The following is a 23,169-nucleotide window of genomic DNA, read 5'->3' as shown; positions in this document are numbered from 1 at the left end:
TCTCAGCATCATCTCTCAGTTTCCCCACTGTCACCCATAGTCTGTTCTCCACCCAGAAGGTAGGACTATTGTTTTTAAAACATTAATCTGGTCGTTTCACTCCTCTGCTCAGAATTCTCCAATAGTTTCCTGACACACTCTGAATACAAACCAAAGTCCTTACCCCAGCCCCTGGGTGCCTTGCTTACCATCATGTCCTCCGTCTCTTCCCTTTGATGATTCCACTCCATCCAGTCTAGTCTCGGTGCTCTTCCACAAACCCCTTCACAGGCTCCTGCCTAGCGTTCTTGCACCTATGGTTCTCACTGCCTTGAAAATCTATGTAACTCTCTTACTTCGTTCAGGTCTCTGCTCAAATGTCCCTTCAGAAAGACCTCATCTACCAGCTTGTCCAAAATGGCAGCCTCAAATCCAGTCTCTCTTCCTCCCCTCACCCTTAAGCACTCACTCATCTCGTAGTCATCCACAGCTTCCACTGCACTTCGCCTAAAAGCTTTCCCTGGCCCAAGAGCTGTGTTCATCCTAGTAGCACAGAGTGGCAGGCCAGAAACGCCCCTGGGGCAGTCCTCAACCAAAGCAAGATAAGAGGTGGTGGATAAACACCCAACCTCTGAGTCCTTCCGTGGGACACTGCTATACAGTCTTCCCGAGATCCTCGTGGGATGGGGCCCTTACTGACCTCAGTGGTAACCTCCTTGATAACTCACACATTTATTGACTTTCTTCATTTCTTTGTCTCACTTCCCACCAATATTTCCTGGGTTCACCTCCCTGCCTCCACAATAAATTACTCGCACCTAGAACTCTGTCACAGGATCCACTTAGGAGGGAACTCATATTAAGATACCACCCATCCTTCCTCCTAACCCAGTGCCCAGCACATAGTGGGTGCTCAATAAATATTTGTTGAATGAATGAACTGCCATAGTCAACCTTCACCTTGGCAATGCTGCTGATCAAGTAGCACTTTGTGTCTCATCTGAAAACGTGTTTTACGTAGAGATGATTGGTCCTTGTTTCCGCTAGAACACAAGACTCTGAAAAGGGACTAGAGTTGATCTACATAGCTTTCTTTTGAGCAACAGTGTTACTTATGAGAACTATTTCTCTGATGATATCCCAGAATAGGTCCTCTATCTAGAAATATGTTCCTTCTCTTAAGTCAACGAATATGTGTTTCCGTTCTCTAACCCTAACCTAGGTTGCGGCATATAAAGAATGAGCATGAGAGTACCATTAAAAGTCACTTCTAAATGTCCAGAGGCAAAATCCTTGCACCTTGGAAGCTTCCCCCGGAAGATCTGAAGTCAAGACCTGGGGTCAGCTCTTAGGATTAGGACTAGATACATAATCTGTAGGGCCCATAACCAAAGGTAAACAAGGGACTCCTTGTTATTGAGACTTTCAAGATGGTGACAGCAGAACATTAAACCAAACACAGAGCCCTTCTGAGTCCAGGTGCAAGGCACACACCCATAAAGTTGGCCCTGCCAAGAATCCATCAAGAAGAACCCATCAGAGGCCTCTTAAGGACGGCTCCCTTGGCATTGATTATTCTCGGAGAAAAGAAGAAACAGCAGTGTTCTGTTTTATTTTAGGTTAACCCACCACAAAACTATACAACTCGTTAATAGCCTGGAGGCCCCTGGGCAGTTCTCACATCTCCTTCAGTCTTCCCAACCCCCAGAATCAATCATGACCTACAGCTCCCCGCCGCCTGCTGGTTCAAACTGCTGACAACTCTGGGGTTGCAGTTACCCTGTTGTGTCCCACCGTTTAAACACAATTATATAATGGAAAAAGAGAGAGAGAGAGAGACCTGCTTTTAGATGCCAGAGGACACAAAAGGTCTCAGGATCTATTTCAAGAAAATCCATTCAGGTTCATGGCTCAGGGTTCTGCTGGGGGCATAGCTACTAAAAGGTCAGAAGGGTTTGGCAGAAAAATGAAAGGTGAGCACGATGGCTTGCTAGTGTCATAGTGAAGCTTCAGGGACGTGTATATTTGGGGAAACATACAGATCACGGGGATGCCAGGACACAGCGAAGACTACAGCAGATCTGTGGAAATACATCAAAGATGGGAAAATGGTTTAACAACCCTTGCTTCTCTGAGATGCTTAATATGTTTTAGGGGCAGTTGGAGAAGCAGTCCGCTAATGTCTACAGTAGATTCCCCAAGAGGGGGACTCAGGATGTGTTTCCAACCAAGCATGATGGGCCACAGAACCTTTGTTTGGACAGGCACCTGGTAGGGTTAGGCAGGGCTCCTCAGGACGGACTGTGAGAAACGGTGAATGAGACCATGTTTAAACTCCAATTAACCACAAATCCTACTTCCTGATAAGCCAGGTAATTTGCTTGACTCTACAGAATTCTAAGGTTTCTGTTTCTTTTAACCCTGCTATAAAATGCAAAAGAAATGACTGTCTCTATTTGAAAGGTTAGCAGAATCGCATTTCATGAAAAATTACTCTACTGGATTAACCTCTGCAGGGTACGTGATACTGCAGGGTACAGTAGTACTCTAGGGACTCCTGGGACCACACGTATCACTTTAAAGTGTATCAAGGAAACGGGGCTTAGTCGTCAGACACTTCTGGATTAAAATCCTGGCTCACTTCTGTACAGGTGATGTGACTTTGGGCATTCACTGACTTCCATGTGCTTCAGTGTCTTTTTATGGTAAAAGCAGAGACTACCCACCTCTCAGGGGTACTGTGGGGGAGAAATCAGATAATGGTCAACGTTCTCAAATACAACGTGTTAAACCAAACTCTAGAGGTTCTGCCAGAAACCCGTATCTCGCCTGCAAACTGCTCAGGCCCACGTCCTTATAAACCTCATTTTCAGTCTGTCACAAATCCTGACGGCTCATCATTCAAAATGTCCCAAATCTGATCACGGCTCACCAACCCCAGCCCAAACCAGCCGAATTCCAGGCACTCGCCCCTCCCTCCTGGACTTGAGTCCAATTTTCTCCCTAGCTCTCCCGCTCCCTGCTGTGTCCCTCCTCAATTTATTCTCAATCCAGCAGCCCAGAGGAGTCTTATTAAAATGAACAAAGCACTCCGAGTAACACAATCTTTCCTTTGGTCTAAAAGCAGTGATTCTCAACTGGGTGTTGACTTTGTACCTCAGAGAACATTTGGCAATGTCTGGAGACATTTCTAGTTGTCACAACTTGGGGGGAGTAGGAGGTGCTACGGGCATCTAGTAGGCAGAGGCCAGAAATGCTGTTCAACATCCTGCAACGCACCGGAAGAAGAATCATCCAGCCCAAAATGTCAGGAGTGCCAAGGTGGAGAAACCCTCCTTTAAAGGACGGATGCGGTCTGAACCCTTCTATCTCTGAACATATCTAGTCCCCTTCTCCTGCCCTCTCCATGCTGCAGAATGCTGTTTCTTTGCTGTTCCTGGCACATGATGACCCATTTCCATATACTGTCATTGTTCTCTCTGCCTAGAATGTTCTTCCTATAGCTATCAACAGGGCTCATTATTTCACCACCTTCAGACCTCTGTCAATTGGTTTATTTTAAAGTGCAATTCCCCTCACTCCTGCCCAGCAGTCTCCATCCCCCTTTTCTCCAGAACACTTATCACCGTCTGGCACATGTATCATTTTACTAAGCTTTTTATCTTCTTCCACAGCCTGGAATGTAAGCTCCCTGAAGGTTGGGACTTTTGTCTGATTTATTTATATTATGTACCTGGCGCATAGGAGGCCCTCAATAAATATTTGCTAGGATGAATGAATGAATGTATGAATGTTACCTTGTAGATGTGCCTGAATTGTGGCTGGGAGAAAGCTTCCAGATTGGGTGTCGAAAAGTATGTATTTAGATTTATTACCAAGACCATACCATGTTTCCCCGAAAATAAAACTTGATTTTCGGGGAAACAGGGTATTTATAATCTGTTTTGTATCAAAACAGAGAGAGCTATAAAAACAATTCCCAAATTGACTCTATAATGTTACTATGACAAATGCATGCAGGGTAGTGATAGGAGCCTAAACCCCCACCCTTGAAACTTTTTTCAGTCACAATTCATACAAGTGACAGGGTAAACTACTGGATGATTTTGTCTGTGGTAACTGTAGTTTTCCAAACTAAAAACCAATGTATGTCATTGGAAGAATAAAACTATGGAGGATAGAGGGACAGAATATTTAAACATCAGGACAGTTCTAGAAACCCCAGCCTAAGCTTTTTTTTTTAATTTCCTGAGTCCTTCCAATCAGTAACATTCCATGGTTTTATGAAATACTTACTGCGCCCGTACCCAGCAACATATTACACATGGGGTCAGAGAGAACAATAAAGAATACGTGTCCTTGCCCTCAGAGGGCTTCCAGTCTGGTGTGGATGTTGATAATTGTGTTCTTGAACTGAACTGAACCACGACAACAGAAGGCAGATGAGTTTCAGGGTTACAAGGAACACTGAAAGTATCATTGGGGTCCTCAGCAGGTACGGGGACCAGGAAGGTATGGAGCAGGAGGTAGCCATTGGAGAGCCAGCATGGGGAGGGCATGGTTGTGTTTTGCAAGTGGCCAGCCTTCCCATTTGGCTGAAACAAAAGTCACCTGTAAGAAAGTGGCAGGAGGCAAGTAAAAGAGTCACTGGGCCACAGCACCGATGGCTGAGTCCCTGGGACAACTGGCTCCGGTTTAATTTTAAAGGACATACTGACACACAAAGCTCAGAGGCAGCAGTGATGGTTTTATTTCTGTGGGTTTTCCTGTACCTTCCCAGGAGGCAGCGTGGCTGGAAAGAAAGGAACTGATTTAGATAAGCGGGTGGGGAAGAGAGGCATAAGATAACTAATTCTAGTTAATTCGTAAGTAATTCTAGCTAGATGTAGAAGGAACCTGGCCAAGATAGAAGAGAGCAGGTCTGTGCAAAGGGGGTCTGAACCATCCCAGGGGAGGCAGCTGCTAAATCGCCTGTGTTTTCCCACACCCAGAAGGCTCACAAATGGTCAGACAGGAAGGGAAGAAAACTGAGTTCAATGGACGCCATGACCTCAGGGACTATTCAAGCCACTTCATAAAATTACAATGCCCAAGGTTTTTATTTGGTTTATCAGCTGGTTTCAGAGAAGTGAAATCAAAGGTACAAGATTATTTTCCACAGATGTTAGAGTAGCCCTTTCCTGAAAAAAGCCTCACCCCGATCAAAATCCTCCAGAAATCAGATGGAAGTTTCTAGATAGTGCTGGCAAAGGCTAATCTGTCACCAACAGAACAAAACAATCAGAATGGGTTATAGCAAATACTATTTTTTAAAATTTTTCTTTTGACTCATTTCTGTGGATATGTAAAATGTGAAGTTGGAAATCAATACCATAGAAAATGGCTTTAAGATTCGTTAAATCTGATTTCAGAAAAGAAGCACCTGTGGTCAAGGGACAATAAGGGTTCACCCATCACCCTTACGTGAGCACTCATTTATTGGACAGATATTTACTGAGTTCTGACTCTGTGTCAGGCATTATTCAAGGTGCTTGGGACACATGGGTGAACAAAAGAAAATCTACCCCACATCATGACACATACATTCTAGAAAGGGGAAAAAGAGTAAACACTAAACCCAATAAACCGGTAGTTAAATTATATAAGAAGTTGAAAGGTGTTAAGTGCTATGAAAAAAAAAGTAGAGAACAGGGTAGGGGTTGATAAGTAGGGAAGGTTTATAGTTAAGCAAAGACTTTAAGGACGTCAGGGAATTAGCCATGTACATAGAGGGGGCGGGAGAGCATTGCTGAAAGAGGAACAGCCAAGTAAAGATCCTTAGATGAGAGTGTGCCTGTGTGTTCAAGAAACAGCCAAGAGGCCAGTGTGGCTGACCGAGTGAGCTAGAGATGAGGTAATGGAGGGCATAAGAAGTCAGGTCACGCTGGCCTGAGGGGCCACTGTCAAGACACTGGCTTGTAGTGGGAGTGAGATGAGGGCCCACTGAATGATTCTTGGCAGGGAGGGACTTACGCTTAACAGGCCACTCGTGCTGTTGAGTGAGAACAGACTACAGAAGGGACAAGTCTGGAATTGATCTCCAGGCGAAGGAGAAAATGGCTCAGACTGAGGGTGGGTGTGGGGAGTTATGACCGCAATGGAAGAGGTAAAAAGAAGTTGGGTACATTTTGAAGGCAGAGCGGACAGGATTTACCAACATGCTATGTGTGGACTGAGAGAAAGAAAGGAGTCAAGGATGGTTCTAAAAACAAGACTGAATGACATGTCCTTACTAAATTTCAGTATAAATACCCCAAAACTCTCTAGAAAAGGTTACCATTCATTCAAACACTAGGTTTCGATTTAGTCCGTGCTACGTAACAGGGGATTCCCTTCCAGCAAGGGATTCCCTTCCAGCAAGTTTGTTCACAAAGCAGGAGTGTACTCCTGGTCTGCAAGTTTCACCTATGTATGGTTCTGTTCCAACAGGAAAACTAGAGTGGCGTGCAGGAGGGCACGCATTACATAAATTAACACGTGTGACTGTCAAGACACTGTTTTTTCCTAATAAAAGCAGGACCTAGAGATGTGTGTCATATGTATACAACAATACACAAAAGTACTTTACAGCCGATAAATCAATCCGTATGGCAATGTTTTATGTCTTTAAAGGTCAACAAGTTGTATAAAAGTTGTTGTTGTTCCCTTATCATAAAAACCAGGGAGGTTTTTTGTTTTTTTGAGACAGGATGCTTCATTATGACCCTCAAATGCTATCTTTTGATACTAATTGAAATTTCCAAACACAACAGAAAAACCATGGTAATATTATTGATCTGAATTATTTTTAGAACTAAAGAAACTAGGGATGGCTTCCCAAATGTAGTACATTCAATGACATCAGGACACTGCACATGCACAATAGGGGTGTTTCACCTAGAACTTTAAAGGAATTGCTTTTGAAGGTGAAGAATATTAAAAAAAAAACAAAAAACAAAACAAAACACACACACAAAAAAAACAGCACCTTGAGCTCATTCTGAGCCAAATAAAACAATCTAAGCAACCTACTCCAATGAAATAGGAAAAATCAAACTGAATTGAAACCAAGAAAAAAGATGAAGGGTGTCAATCCTTTTTCCATTGCCATAATACCGGAGTGATCATCTTTGACCGAAGATTGACTTCAAAATCTTTACAGAAGGTGCTCAGAATTAAAGTCACTGAATGGAATAGGTTGCCTTCTACATTCAGTTTCATCCTTTCTTCGCAAGTTACCATATTCTAGTACATTCCAGTTGCTTTAAACTTTTAAAATTTTGTCTCTTTTGAAGGAAACCCAGGAAAAATTTTGTACTTGCAAAAATGGTAGAGCAGGGAGAGTAGTTACTATTGAAGCAGATTCTTCAGTTTAATATATTTACAAGAGTAATAGCTTTGCAGATCAATCTATTTGCATCTAGACAGAAAGACCAAGCGTAGAAATATATTAGGAAGAACCATATGGAATTACTAATATTCAGTCATTTGACTAACAAAAACATTAATTTCATGTGGTTCAACCTAAGACTTACCAGTAACATATCAGGATGTCCAATTTGAAATTACAATGTTTCTTAATAATACACATGAATAACAAAGTCAGATTCCATTTTCCCTAATTCAATTTATATACAAATTTAAACACCTGTATATATTTCAAAAAAAGTAAAAAGCACTTAAAACATTACTCACCACTCTCTAATTGCAAATACAAAAGGGAAAACTTAAAAATAATGATACTTTAGATTAGACTAGCATTCTTATCTAAATAATTATCTCTAGCTTGATGGTCCTTTTGATGCCGCTCCAACCCCTAACTTTAGAAATCTAGCAGATCTTTCTTCTCTCTTACCTGTGGTCACGGGAAAGAATTTTTCCTTCCTCTGGGGTATTAACTGTACTTTCCCCATGCTACTGCTGTACCTTGTTTTAGAGTTGCCTCCTGTCTGATTCTTAAGGAACCCCACCAGCCCATCATTATTTTATAATTTTATCCTCCACAGCATTAACTGAAGGAGGAAGAGAAACATGGCCAAAGAGAACGCTTCCTGCCACTGTGTTGTCAGAGATGGGCTCAGTCATTCAATCCCAAATTATCCCGGGGACACTCAGGGACATCTGGGCCAGGACAGAAACAACACAGCATATTTTCATGGGGGGGTGAGCTCCCAGAGGCACTTGGGCTGGAAAGTAGAGAAAACTCGGGGAGACCACTTGTGTTGGAACAACAACCTCCAGGGGCAGGAGAGGTTTCAAACCATGTTCCTGCTACAATTTAATATCTTTAGACAAAAAAACGAAGCACAGGGCCAGCCAAGTGGCTCAGGCAGTTAGAGCTCCATGCTCCTAACTCTGAAGGCTGCCAGTTCGATTCCCACATGGGCCAGTGGGCTCTCAACCACAAGGTTGCCAGTTCAATTCCTCGACTCCCACAAGGGATGGTGGGCAGCACCCACTGCAACTAAGATTGAACACGGCACCTTGAGCTGAGCTGCCACTGAGCTCCCGAATGGCTCAGTTGGTTGGAACACGGGCTCTCAACCACAAGGTTTCCAGTTCAACTCCCGCAAGGGATGGTGGGCTGCGCCCCCTGCAACTAAAATTGAACACGGCACCTTGAACTGTGCTGCCGCTGAGCTCCCGGATGGCTCAGTTGGTTGGAATGCGTCCTCTCAACCACAAGGTTGACGGTTCGACTCCCGCAAGGGATGGTGGGCTGCACCCCCTGCAACTAGAAAACGGCAACTGGACCTGGAGCTGAGCTGTGCCCTCCACAACTAAGACTGAAAGGACAACAACTTGAAGCTGAACGGCACCCTCCACAACTAAGATTAAAAGGACAACAACTTGACTTGGAAAAAAGTCCTGGAAGTACACACTGTTCCCCAATAAAGTCCTGTTCCCCTTCCCCAATAAAATCTGGAAAAAAAAAAAAAAAAAAAAAAAAACAAGCAAAAAAAACCACGAAGCACTAACATTCCTTAGGCACTTTGGCCTCATCTAGCCAACTAAAGAGTTCGTTAACTGTGACAGTCCGGGTGACTGACATCTTAAGGATGAGAAGGAAGCCATAACCCGTTCTTATATGAAGTGGGACAAAGTGAGAGCCAGCAGCGAGCTCCCAATGGCTTTTAAACACAAAGAAGAATCAACTCTTCAACAAGGTCGTCTTTATTGATGTAAAACTACTCCAGCTACCGTGTTTCCCTGAAAATAAGACTGGGTCTCATATTAATTTTTGCTCCAAAAGCTGCAGTAGGGCTTATGTTCAGGGGCTGTCATCCTGAAAACTCATGCTGGGGCTTATTTTCCAGTTAGGTCTTATTTTCAAGGATACACTGTAATGATCAAATCATTTATACAAAATGTATTTTTTGAACATTTACCCTCAGCCAAGATATGGGTGAGATGTTATGGAAAAAGAACAATAAAACGAACAAGGACTCCCAACTACCACTGCTCTCATGCCTGGTCCTTAAATCAATTACTTACTCTGCTCTTCCTTTTCTCAAAATGATATCAGGAAGTGAGCCCAAGATCTGAAAGTGAATTCCCAAGTCCTATTAATACTGAGCTTAATCTCCTTGCTTAAGAAAAAAATAAAATTGATGGATGGGCACCCTTTTGGGATAATGTAGTAGTGTTATTCGAAGAAACTCTATAGAACAATTATTTTTTAAATCTCATTTTGTTGTCCTAGTGTGACTGTTATGGATTGAATGTTTGTGTTCCCCAAAATTCTTATGCTGAAGCCCTAATCACCAATGTGATGGTATTTGGAAGTGGGACTTTTGAGAGGTAATTCAGGGTTAAATTAGGTTATGAGGATGGGGCCCTCAGGATGGGATTAATGTCCTTATAAAGAGGAAAAGACACAAGATCTCTGTCCCTCCCCACGTGCACGCCCCGTGTGAGGCCACCCAGAAGACGACCTTCTGCAAACCAGGAAGCAGGGTCTCAACAGACAACGGATCTGCTGCAACCCTAGTCTTGGACTTCCCAGCCTCCAATTATGAGAAATAACTGTTTGTTGTTTAAGCTACTCAGTCTATGGTATTTTGTTAGAGTTCCCTGAAATAACAAAAACAGAGGTGTAGGGGGAAAAACATATAACCAAATAGTCCTCAAGGAAGCATCTGCTCGGGGGCTTCATCAAGGCTTCCTCTGAGATGTACCTTGAATGGTGCTCTATCATATGACAAGAAGACAATGCTCATTGCCCTGAGTCTCCTATGACAGATGCCCCATGACACTGGTAGTCAGGTCACAGAAATTAAGTGGATCAGTGTCAGTGTTCCTCGAAAAGACTAATATCATGAACACAATGCCCGGACAGGAGAGCTGCACAGAGTGTACAAGGCCAAAGACATGTGTTGGCACTCGATAAAGGCAACCATTTGGACCTCTCTGGTGGCCATATCTCGATCAGCTTTCCCAAGTTTGGTCAAGGTCATGATTCCCGAAGAACTTTGCCCAGCAACACAATCAGGCAGAGCATATGGGCCCTGCAGCTTAACTGCCTCATTCACACTGGACTTATCGTCTCCACACGTCACTCTAGCATTTGGCAGCCCATGTCTGAACAACAAGTTCAAGGACATTTGTTCAATTATTGCTCAAGTGCTGAAATAATTTTGCGAGAACACAGTTTTCCAGGGTATGAGAGCAACAGCTGATCCAGATGGAATCACATTACAAACTCCTTCTTAATGAGATAACTCTTAGGAAACCTACAGCTTGATGTCCCATAGAATTTGCACTTGGAGTCCTTGAATGGATAGGAATGTGATCGTCAGCCAAGGGGATCAGTTAACAACGCTGAAGTGATCTGGATGGCCCTCATGGCACCACCGCCTGCAATCTTTCCCTTGGGTTAATGAGAGTGCCCATCTTTGTGTGAAAGGCGGCAGTTATGTTAGAGATTACACATTAGCCCCTGGGCAGAAGGGGATTTCAGTAGGAGCACTACTCATGCTAAGTTGAGCTTAGGCCAGAGGTAGCCCAAAGCACTGACTTGAGCATGCTTTCTTCCCTACAGCAATCCAACGCAATCACACCTGACAAACCTCTCAGCTTGCAGAATCCGAAGAGTAGCACCAGCTTTACCAGTATAATGGAAAACTTCTCCATTGAGAAGAAGCTGATTCTCCTTGTGAGAGTGACACCTCTGAACAATGAGTTGTAGTGCTCATGAGAAGAATCCTTTCTGCAATACCTGATTATTTTATGTAATAATCCACAGTGATGCCCAGACACAGAGAGGTTTTTATGATGATGAACATCTGGCCCACAAGATTATTAGGACCACACATGCTCCTATTCAGAACCTTCTAATTCACATACCCTGATGCACAGTGAGGGATTTCAGCACAGAAACTCCAGGGCAGGTGTTGAGTTATGTTGAATGTTTAGGAAAGTTCCTCTCCTACACAAGGCACTAGAAGCACAGCCCACATTCATGTTTTAGAGTAAATATTATATTCCTATGTTCACCATTCATTGTTGCATGTGCTTCTTCGTATTTTCCTCATCCTCGCCAGTGAAGAGACTATATTGGGTAGTAATGTGTTTGTTTTATTTGAGGCAAATAGTTTCAGGATTTTCAAACTGAAGGGATCCTGAGATCATCTATTCCAACCCCTAACACTGAGGAAGAGGACCTTGAAGGGCAGAGAATTGAAAAAAGCAAGCTTTCAAGAAAATGCTCCTCATATCTACTTTTTCTTATTCACTAAAGGAAGCGTGCACTGGAGACAAATGCCCATGACTCCACACTGCAAACTTTTCGCATACCTAATGCAATATGAAGTGAGGAAAAACTCATCTCCTTCCCAGTGAAAAACCTGGACAAACCTGCTGTTTTTAGTGTTCTGTTGCTCCTATAACAAAACCCACATACCTTGAGGCTCAAGAAAACACAAATTCATGACCTGAGACGTTTTGTAGATCAAAAGTGCAACATGAGTCTCACCAGGCTAAAATCAAAGTGTCCACAGGGCTGTGTTTCTTTCTGGCCCGTCTAGGGGAAAATGTGTTTCCTAGTCATTGCCAGTTTCTAGAGGCCACTCACATTCCTTGGCCCATTCTCCCTTCTTCCTTCTCCTTCAAAGCCAATAATGGTAAATCAGTCCCAAGTTCCTTTCATGCTTTGGATTTCTCCTGTCATGTCTTCTAACATCTGTGCTCATGCAAGCTCTCGGGCTCTCTTTTGGGCTCTCTCTCTCTCTCTCTCTCTCTCTCTCTCTCTCTCTCTTCCTCTCTCTCTCTCTCTCTCTCTCTCTCTCTCTCTCTCTCTGTCTCTCTGTCTCTCTCTGTCTCTCTCTCTCTCTCTCAATGCCCCTCCATCCCTCCCACCCGCACTTCTTGTTCTCTCTTTTTGGCAACAGTCAATTAAAGTCTTCTACTTTTAAAGTCTCGTATGATTAAATTCAGCCCACCCAGATTACCCAGAATAATCTACCAACTTCAAAGTCTGTAATCTTAATCATATCTGCAACTTCCATTTTTACCATGGAAGGTAACATTTATAAGTTCTGGAAACTAAGACTTGAACACCTGTGGGGAGCTATTATTCTGCTTACCATACCCACCCATCCTCTGATGCTCACTTCACTAAATGGCCCCACAATCCATCTGGTGACCAGTCAGAAACCTGGGAGACAAGCCTGGATTAATCTCATCTATTTACACTCCACATCCAGTTAGAGGATAAATCCCATCGACTCTTAAATCTCTGAACTCCTTTTGACTTTTAGGCCATCAAAGACAGTGATCCATCACCAAAATTATTTTTAATTACCTATAAACTAAAGATTCAAATACGTCTTCAATTTTCACACAAGCTAAGTGTCCTTTTGTTTAGCACTTGGAGTGTTTTCATATCACAGGACAATGTATTATATTAAGATTCTGGAAAGACAAGAGGAATGCCTTCCTTCTGTGAGAAGGGGGAGCAGATGCATTCTCAGGCAGATCAATTTTAGGAAAGAGTACACATACTGAACTTAAAAACCTGTCAAGTTATTCCCTTAAGAGTCTCTGAGCCCTTGCACGTACTCCATGAGAATATCTTCATTTATGCCCAAGCTATGCCTAAAGCCATCCTGAAAATGGCTGATCTGTAGGATAAAATCAGAATTTCCTTGCCTAGAACACATTGCCTTTCATGATTTGATGCAGGTTCAGGTTCCCTTTCCCACCCTTACCCCTCTCCACCCAACTCCCTTGAGAAAATTGAGAAAATTGCATTACATATACTGGTGCTAAGTTTGCCTTCAATAGGAACATGTGTCAGAAAGACTTCCTTCCTTTACTACACTTTGACCCCTAGCCCGCAGCTATTTTAAACACCAGAGATGAGTCACTGAAATTTATACCGGCACCTTGCCCCTGGCTCAGGCCAGTCCCAGGGACTCTGCTGGCTGTATGACATAAACAGCAGCAGTTTAACTAGTCAGCATCATACCTTTAGGATATAATCCTATGTAACAAACCCCCCAACCATGTATCTTATTTCCATACTCTACAAACACTCTTCAACAATTCCAGTGCTTCACATATAAAGGTGAGGTTCCTTGTATTCCTCTGCTCTCCTGTCCCTCTATGAACTATTCTTTCTGAAGCTTTCCGAAACTTTCCTGTCTGCATTCCAGCTACAGAATTAGTCCCTCTCTGTCCTTAATGCATGTTGCTTTTCCTTGCACTGGGTATTTTTTGCACATTTTGTTTGGTGTCACGATGATGGTGTGTACAACTTGCCTCCCTGTCTCCACGGTGGCCACATCCATTGGTTCCATCCTCATTTGATCCCGGAGTCCTGACCATTCGTCCTTGAAAATCTCTCTTCCCTGAATCACCTCCAGTCCATTCTGTTTACTCCCTACATGATCATTCTTCCTCAGTTTCCCTCACTTGCACCAACCTCTGCCCACTGTTCATCTCAGAGGTTCTTACACTTTGCATGGTGGTACCGGAGGTCTCAGGCTATTCCAAACACCAAAATCATATGACAAGTTACCTTTTCCCAAGTCAGAGGGCAACAAGTTAATAATAATTTCCTCATGTTAGCGTCACTATAATTTTTCTTAAAAGTCATTTAACCAGCAGTAATGGCCAGCAAATGACAAAAGTAAACAAATATTAAAGAAAAACGCAGAAACCAATCACTTATATGCAATTGAAGGATTTTGTATACATGCTCACAGGTTAGAATTTTATATTGTGTGTATAAAACAGAATTTTGTATTTTATTTTGTATTTTACTAGCAAAATTGGTGCTGTGCATCTTCGTATGACATAATGAAACACACCCACATTTCTATGTTTATGTGTATGTATATACTTACGTATGTGTGTAATGTGAACATATATACATTAGATATCAGCAAAAAATTAAGTTTATTTCTACTTGTCTGACATCACGAAATGTAAAAATGGCCCAGTGGAAACTCTCAGGCATTACTAGCATGAATGCAAAATTGTCCAACCACTTTGAAAAGCAATTTGGGAATTTCTTATGCAGCTGAACATGTATATGACCCAGCCATCCCTTCTTCAGATATTTACTCAAGAGAAAGAAAAATATGTCCATACAAAGACTTGTATACAAATGTTCATGGCAACTTTAATAGCCCAAAACTGGAAAAAAAATACATGTCCATAACAGGTGAATAAACTGTGATATATCCATAAAATTGATTAATACTCTGCAATAGAAAAAGCTACTTATACACATAATATGGGGTAATCTCAAAAACTTTAGGCTGAGAGGAAAAAAGCTGTACAAAAAGAATACATGATTCTTTTGTAAGAAATCCTAGAAAATGCAAAAAGAAATTTATAGAGACAGAAAGCAGACTAGTGGTTGTCTGGGGTGCAGGGGTTTGGAGGGATGGATTGCAAAGGGGCTGGAACAAGCTTTTGGAGGGAACTGAAAGATTCTGTATCATGATTGTGGTAATGGTGACACTGGTATACACATTTGTTTCGACAGTCATTAAAATACAAAATGGACACCAATAATGGATGCACATTATTACATGTAAATTATAGCGTAATAAAGTTAGTATTTTTTAAATGTCCCAATGGACACTTCATCATATTTGGAGACAATATTAGGGATGATCTGATTTGCCATGGATACAGGCTTATGTGGTAGATATGAAATTCACTTTGAATGATTTTGTAGGAAGCAGACAGGGGGAGGGAATATAATTTTTTCTTTCATGTGGAGTAAGTTAGTCATTTATTTTAAAGATTTCAGTGAGTTGAAACATTAGCACTTACTGAAACTGCCAACATTTTATGGATGAGAAATGGACCTATCTATGATAGGAACAAGGTAGTGAGTCCCAGGGATGAAATTTGTCTTTAGTTTGGTAAAACGTGAGCTTTCAGCCCTGTGGGTAGATTCTTCAACTACGAACTATTTTTTCCTGATAGCAATCCATAGATGACTATTTCTGAGGTAAAATAAGGTGACTTTGGACAGTTTATTTGAATTGAAAATATTCACAGAACATAGTTTATTGAAAGCAACACCCCTGGAGACTAGGGTTAGTGAATGTACAAATGAGACCAAGAAGAGTTATCCTTCTCCGCAGCCCCTGAGTGTGACAGTACAATGTACCAATGGTTCTTAAACTTGATTGAGCATCAGAATCCGGACAACTTGTTAGAACACAGATTTCTGGGCTGTACCTCAAGAGCTTCTGATCCAATAGGTCTGGAGTGGAGACTGGTAATTTGCAATTTTAGCAAGTTCCCAGGTAACACTGATTTGTTGATCTGGGCACCACACTTTGAGAATCACTGACATATGTATATGTATGTGTATATGTATATGTATATGTATATGTATATGTATATGTATATGTATATGTATACCCTGGTTTTCTGGAACAATGCCCTTAAATAGTTCTGGAATAGCCTTACCCATGAATTAAGTAAAACGAAGTCTAATTAATTTCAACAGCTACACTATCAGCACAAACAATAAGAAAGGTGAAAAGAAAAATTTCATGATTCAAAACAGGTCACACAGAAAAAGTCAAGAACCATATGATTTCACTGATATGTGGCATATAAAACTGAAAGCAACAAAGGAACAAGACAAACAAATAAAGAAACAAAAACACACAGACATAGACAATAGTTTAGTTGTTACCAGAGAGTAAGTGGGGAGGGGAGTGGTAGATGAGGGTAAAGGGGATCAAATATATGGTGAAGGAAGGTGAACTGACTCTGGGTGGTGAGCATACAACATGATATATAAATGATGTATTACAGAATTGTACACTTGAAACGTATGTAATTTTACTAATCATTGTCACCCCAATAAATTTTAATTTTTAAAAATTTCATGATCTTTGGAAAAGATGGACAAATTGTTCCTACTTCAGATACCTCTGAGTATAGATGAGGTTTTCTCAATTCTTAGGTTACTAAGTAGCTTGTATATTTCTGACATTAATTTTGCCTCTCTCTTATCAGTCAAAGTGGGTATTATACTATACTATGTTCTGCCAATAAATGACAGTGTCACAAGTTCAAAAGGTATATAATTTTCTATTGTCAGATGAAAAAGACAAAGAGAATTGAGAGGGAAGGGCTACAGGATGAAAAGAAGAAATTACACGAAAAGGTGGAGAAACAAAGAAGAAAAACACAAATCACAGAAATTTCCTCAGGCAAAAAAAGCTAGGGTTTGAGAGACTTATAGTCAAGGGACCAAGAAAGGAAGAAATGACTTACTGAGTATGAAGTTTATTCTATAGATGAAAAGAAAACCACAATATAAAAAGGACTTGAAATATAAAATGATCTCAGGTAAAATGAAAAAAAAAAAAAAAAAACAGAAGAAAAGCCAAGCCAAGAGAGAAAGAAGGGATGTTCATTTTTTTAAGTTATTGAACATAACATTCAGAAAACAAGATAGACCAACATATAGTGATTTGTGAAGAAAGAGGGATAAAAGAATCATTTTTTAAATATCCCCATCCTTGTTGTACACCTGAAACTAATATAATATTGTACTCAACTGTAATTGAAAAATAAATTTAAAAAAAAAATTTTAAATCTTTTTTGGATAAATATCCAACTCCACATTAGTAGAAATCAATTACAGTTGTTCAATACTCTAGATGTCATAGTTTGAACGGGTCAGATGCATCACTAGGGGAAGAGGGGTGAATTTGGGATGTGGTGGGCAGAATAACACCCCACTCCCTGAAGATGTCAACATCCTAATCCCTGGAACCTATGACTATGTTATCTTACATGGCAAAAGTACTTTGGAGACATGATTAAATTAAGGATCTTGGGATGAGGAGATGGGTGGGTCCAATGCAATCACAAGGGCTCTTCTAAAATGGAAGAGGGAGGCAGTAAAACCAATGGAGATAGGACAACAGAAATAGAGGTCAGAGTGATGCAATCAGAAGCTACAGAATTGGGGCAGCATCCAGAAGCTAGACAAGGCAAGGAACAGATTCTCTCTTAGAGGACCCAGAAAAGATGTAATGGTGCAGACCTGTTTTAGATGTCTGACCTCCAGAACTGTAAGATAATAAATTTGTGTTGTTTTAAACCACTAACATCATGGCAATTTGTGATAGCAGCAACAGGAAACTAATACAGGGATTTGGGGGATGCTGGGTTGAACTGGAGAGCATGAGCCTCCTCTAGTAGGGAGAACAAGCGTTCAGGCTTTGCTGGATCTCTCAATTTATTAGGAGATGCAGAAAATCTGTTTGCATAAAGTTAGCAACCAGTAGTAGCCCTGGGAAGGGCAAAGTATGACTACAACACTGATTGTTGCTCTTTATTTTCTTTATTGGATAGATCCAATCATGTGACATGGCTGTTGCTCTTTATTTTCTTTATTGGATAGCTCCAATCATGTGACATGGCTGAAATATGGACAAAGGATGGATAAACCAACAGAACAGACTTTTCCAGTGCTCCACTCCAGACTATAGACCAAAGCTTACAGAGGCAAACAGCTCTGCTGTTGACAAAACTCCTATATTTCTGGCCCAGATGCACCGAAAGCAATCTGTGGTCCATTTTCTGCTCCCAAGTCATTCAGAAGCTGAACTTCAGAGTGTCAGATTGTTCTTACATTCTAGATCATCGATGGGGCCAACGTGCTTTATAATCATCTGGGGAATGAAATTATTATGGAAAAACAATTTGTTCTTCGCAAATGAAAGGAATCATTAAAGTGCTAAATGTTAAGACTATTACTGAAACATGGCCAGATAAATGGTAATAACTTTTAAAAATGAAGGGAAAAAGAAACATAAAAGTCTAAATTATTTTGCCTTAAGTAATCCTTCTGTTAATTTTATCCTTCTGTTAATTCTATTCTTGGGGTAAATTAATAGAAGAGGGGGGAAATGAAGTTACTCACATTTGCAGATACAAGTGGCCTCTCTTAATATTCAGGCAACCAGCCGAAAATATTTGTTGACTGAAGACTCTCCAAAGCACTAAACAAGAAAAAGCAGGAAATGCAAAAGTGTAAAATAGGGTTCTCACACAGAGTAATTTAAAATATTACCGGGAAGACAAGGCTAATATACAAAACAATTAGAGAGTAATTAAGAGTCTTTGTGCTGAAGAATGATGTCAAAATGTTTGTAAGTCAATGCAATATGTACTCAAGGAAGGAAGAGATGAGCAGAGATTTGACTTAGAGCAGTGAGGACAACTTCAGGATGGTTGGGTTTTAGGCTGAACCTTCAAGGGTAGATAGGATGTACGTAGAAAAAGGGTTAGATATTCCACTCAACAGAAATTGGCTTGGTGACTTCTCTCCTGTCCTAGAAACTTAAATTTTTAATTGAAGCTGAAAATACAATAAAACCTGCCTACATGGTGGCCCTTTGTTATAAGACGAACTTACAACAAATGCAAGCGTTCTGCAACATATGGGAGAAGATAATTGATATTTTTCTCTATTCCACTGGGGCTTAAAATTGTAAGAAGGAGAAACAGTTACTACCATTTCTCATGATTCTCTGTTACATGATTGTACAAATAAATACAGAGATATGCCTATGGTTGCTCCAATTACATCAGAAGATGAAATAATAAGTAGAGGTCTCATACTGTTGTAACCCAGTGGAAAATTGCTTATTTATAACCGAATTTATTTTTCTTAAAGCATGGGTCTTTGTTATTTTATCATAACTGACTTCAGCAAATGTTTGCAAAAACTATTCTGTCCTTTTATGTCAGAGGAAAGCAACTATAAATTAAGTACTCTGGAAAATAAGAAGAGAGGAAATATGCATGTAAGAACTCTTTTTTTTTTTTTAGCCTACAGGTAGTTAACTATATATTAGCCCTAACGAGATTCACCCAGTCTCTGGTTTGAAATTTTGAATAACTGTTCAATATTTGTTCAATTTGGTTCTAAGGGTCACACACTGTTGAATATTTGTTCAATTTGGTTCTAAGCACATCGTGCTTTTAAAAATGGCTGGCATATTTCCTCGCATTCCTTTATGAGTAAGAAAACAAACTTTCCATGAAATGATGTACCTTTAAAAATTACTATAAATTTTTCATGCCTTCATTCTGAAGACAGTAAAAGCAGCTTCTGAGCACCTCCTATATAATCTCTAACTCTGAGTTACACTACATGGATTTTTCTCACTGAAAACAGATGAATAAATCCATCGCTGATAAATCAGTCTTCACTGGAAAAGCAAACTAAGTCTATATGTAAGTAACAGTTAAAGGAGCTGTGTGGGTTTTCAAAAGATGAGTCTCATGTTCCTTGAAAGTGTATTAAAGTGACAGTGAAAACAAGCAAATTAAAAATGGGAGTTGCATGGCACTTTCAGAGAACTCAATATGAGCATTTTATTGTCGCTGAACAACTTTATGAATTCAGTTCGTTTTAACCATAACCTTTCTGCTATGCTACTTTCTTGCTACGTAGTTATTTAAAAACTGCTTCTTTGTGACCAAAGGCATGGTTGGACATTTTACTTCCTAGCGGCAGGTCATTTTGAGACCCTGGTGTCTCAAGCAAGTTGCCCGCTGGAGTTGCGGGCTGGATCGAGGAGTTTTTACACAGCACTGTGTATCCGTATCAGGGTGCATCCAAATCAACCCAGTGGTCTGTGAAGTACTTGAGGGTAAAGTTGACACAAAGTGCTGCGTACAAACATGGAATGTCAGGAACTAAGATTAACACAGGATAATAAATCCTGTTCCTGAAGACACTGTTCCTGAAGAAGCAGTATGGACTATTTATTTCAGGCTGAATTATGAGGCGAATACATCTTCAAATAATCTTCATGGAAATGCCTGGCCTGAAATAGGGTTGTGTCATGCGGGAGACCCTGCTCGCTGCGCCATTTGTCGTGCAAGGAGGCCTGCGGGGTCTCTGCTCCCGCTCCCCACACAAGAACGCAGGATATGGTGAGGCCAAAAAGGAACACCCACGGAGCCATAGGTAGGGGAGTCATACCACTATATTCTCGCTGGCGACTGGTTTGGAGAAACAGGAAACAGGAGCCACATAATTGTCAACCCTCATTGCTCTGCTTTCAGGCTCAGCCACCATCTTCTTGCTAGCCCCCATTTTTCCTGCTAGCCTAGCCACAGCAGTTATATTAGTGGCCAATGGCTCACTGGTTACAGCTGACGGCCAATTAGCCACAGCTGATGGCCATGCAATCACAGTTGATGGCCATTTACTACCTGAGCCAGCACCTGTCTATGTGAGGCCGAGAGCCTGGAAATTGCTTTTTGGGGTTCTGTCCCCACAGGTTGTTTTTTTTGTTTGTTTGTTTGTTTTGGTTTTTGCTACTGCATCCAGAGAAACCAGGTGTGTCAGCCCAAAGAACTTCTTACAACGCTGTTAACTCCTGGTCTTTGCATCTCAATTTATATGATCTCACCAACCACCTTGTAAAATGTTATAAGAATCAATTAAGTCACTGGCAAGTAATCTCTGCCAAGTAAAACTCAGATAATCTGTTACTGTTGTAAAAATTTTACTTTTGTTAGAAATAAGAACACCACCATGAGTTAGCCCAAACTAAATATTAGCTTGTTAGAAAGTGTTGTACAATATGTAGTTCTAAACTATGAAAGTAACTTGCATGAAATAAAATCGATCGAAGTGTAGTTTGAAGAAATAAACTGATCACAAATCACTGATGTGTGGTCAAGAAGTCCTTTTTTAAGGAGACACAAAAGAACATAAGGGCTGGGAAGGAATGTGAGGGGACTTTCTCAGGTGATGGTGATGGGATTGATTTCCACAGGTGCATCCATTTGTCAAAGCTCAATTTACCACGTTTACCCGAAAATAAGACCTAACCAGAAAATAAGTCCTAGCGTGCTTTTTCAGGATGACATCCCCTGAACATAAGCCCTAATGTGTCTTTTGGAGCAAAAATTAATGTAAGACACAGTATTATTTTCAGGGAAACACAGTATATACAACTAAGGATGTATGCATTTCTCTGTATGTTCAGCTGTGATAAAAAATACGGTGGATGTTTAATTTAAAAAATTATTACAGTAAAAGACACATTGCCATTAATCCCCCTCAAAATACTCCCCCTCGCTTGGATCACACTTATCCCATCGTTCTTGCCACTTTCTGAAGCAATTTAGGAAGTCGTCTTTGTGCTTTAGTTGCGCTGTTGTGGCTGCCTCCATGTCCTGAATTGATTAAAAACATTTACGTTTCATGGTCATTTTGACTTTCAGGAAGAGCTAGAAGTCACACGGTGCCAGGTCCGGTTGAATAAGGTGGATGAAGACACACCGTAATGTTTTTATTTGACAGAAACTGCCATACCAGAAGTGATGTGTGACACGGAGCCTTTCCGTTGTGATCACAAAATACGGTGAATGGTGCTGCCAAGTGCCATCCAATGGAAAGGCAGGGATCTTCAATATGGGAAGTAATACATCGAATCTTAGTAACCGTGTGTGACAAGTTTCAACTTGTTTGGTCCAGTCAGTCGGGTGTGAGCTACGGTGGAGAGAAGGTGTGTTTTAAAGTGTGCTATAAATCATCCTCCATCATGATAATGCTCCGTGTCACACATGCTTCTGGTATATGGCAATTTCTGTCAAATAAAAACATTACGGTGTGTCCTCATCCACCTTATTCACCGAATCTGGCATGGTGAGACTTCTAGCTCTTCCACAAAGTCAAAAGGATTCAGGACATTGAGGCAGCCACGACAACGCAACTAAAGACTCTCACAAAAAAGGACTTCCAGAACTGGTTCAGAAAGTGGCAAGAACAATGGCATAAGTGTGTTTCAATCAAGGGGGAATATTCTGAAGGGGATATGGGGACAGAGTCAGGAGTGCAGTTTCCAGGCTCTCGCCGTCACGTGGAAAGGTGCTCACTCAGGTAGTAAATGGCCATCAACTGTGATTGGATGGCCATCAGCTGTGGCTAGTTGGCCGTCAGCTGTAACCAGTGAGCCATTGGCCACTAATATAACTGCCGTGGCTACGCAAGCAGAAAATGGGGGGGCTAGCAAGAAGATGGTGGCTGAGTTGGCAAGGGCAGAGTGTGGATTGCGGATTGCAGAGAGTCGGATTGCAGTCAGCAAGTGAGGTAGGTTGGCAGAGAGAAGTGGACAGCAGGTTGCGGTTCGTGGGGCTCCTGCTCTCTGTGTCTCCAACCCAGCTGCCTGTGAGACTATAGTGGTCTGACTCCCCTACCTATGGCTCCATTGGTGTTCCTTTTTGGCCTCACCATGTCCTGCGTTCTTATGTGGGGAGTGAGACTAGAGACCATGCATGAAACTCTGCATAACAGGGGATTAATGACAATGTCTCTTTTACTGTAATAATTTTTTATTTAAACATTCACCATATTGTTTGATCATACCTCCTAAATTTCATATTAAAACTGTCAACCAATATTGAACTCTAGTTAATAACAAGCATGCTGAAATATGCAAACTGATGCCTGTGGATTCTTTAAAATGCATGAAAAATAAAATGGTGAGAGATGGGGAAAGAGATAGGCAGATGGACAGACATGTAATGAAGTAAAATGTTAATGGTGGAATCTAGGTGGTGAATATATAGTTGTTCACTATAAAACTTTCAAATTACCATATGTGTGCAATTTTCATTTAAAAAAATGGGGAAGAAGATATAATAGGAAAGGAA

General features: G+C 41.1%; 1 protein-coding gene across 8 annotated transcripts in view; it reads right to left on the bottom strand.

Moving 5' to 3' along the window:
* Positions 1 to 23,169, bottom strand: part of PLCB4 (phospholipase C beta 4) — a 400,724-nt gene that overhangs the window by 277,513 nt on the left and 100,042 nt on the right. For 6 of the 8 annotated variants that reach the window (XM_074318158.2, XM_074318162.2, XM_019734905.3 and 3 more), the window contains exon 2: positions 18,413 to 18,491. The exons of the other annotated variants lie outside the window; for them this stretch is intronic. The gene's annotated coding sequence lies outside the window, so the exon portion shown is untranslated. The remainder of the gene's footprint in view (positions 1 to 18,412; positions 18,492 to 23,169) is intronic. 8 annotated transcript variants of the gene reach the window in all.

This window comes from Rhinolophus sinicus, chromosome 13 (assembly GCF_057876585.1).
Source record: "Rhinolophus sinicus isolate RSI-liver-muscle chromosome 13, RSI-T2T, whole genome shotgun sequence".
Lineage (NCBI taxonomy): Eukaryota > Metazoa > Chordata > Mammalia > Chiroptera > Rhinolophidae > Rhinolophus > Rhinolophus sinicus.
The sequence above is the reverse complement of the archived record's forward strand: the minus strand, read 5'-3'. Positions and strand labels throughout refer to the sequence as shown.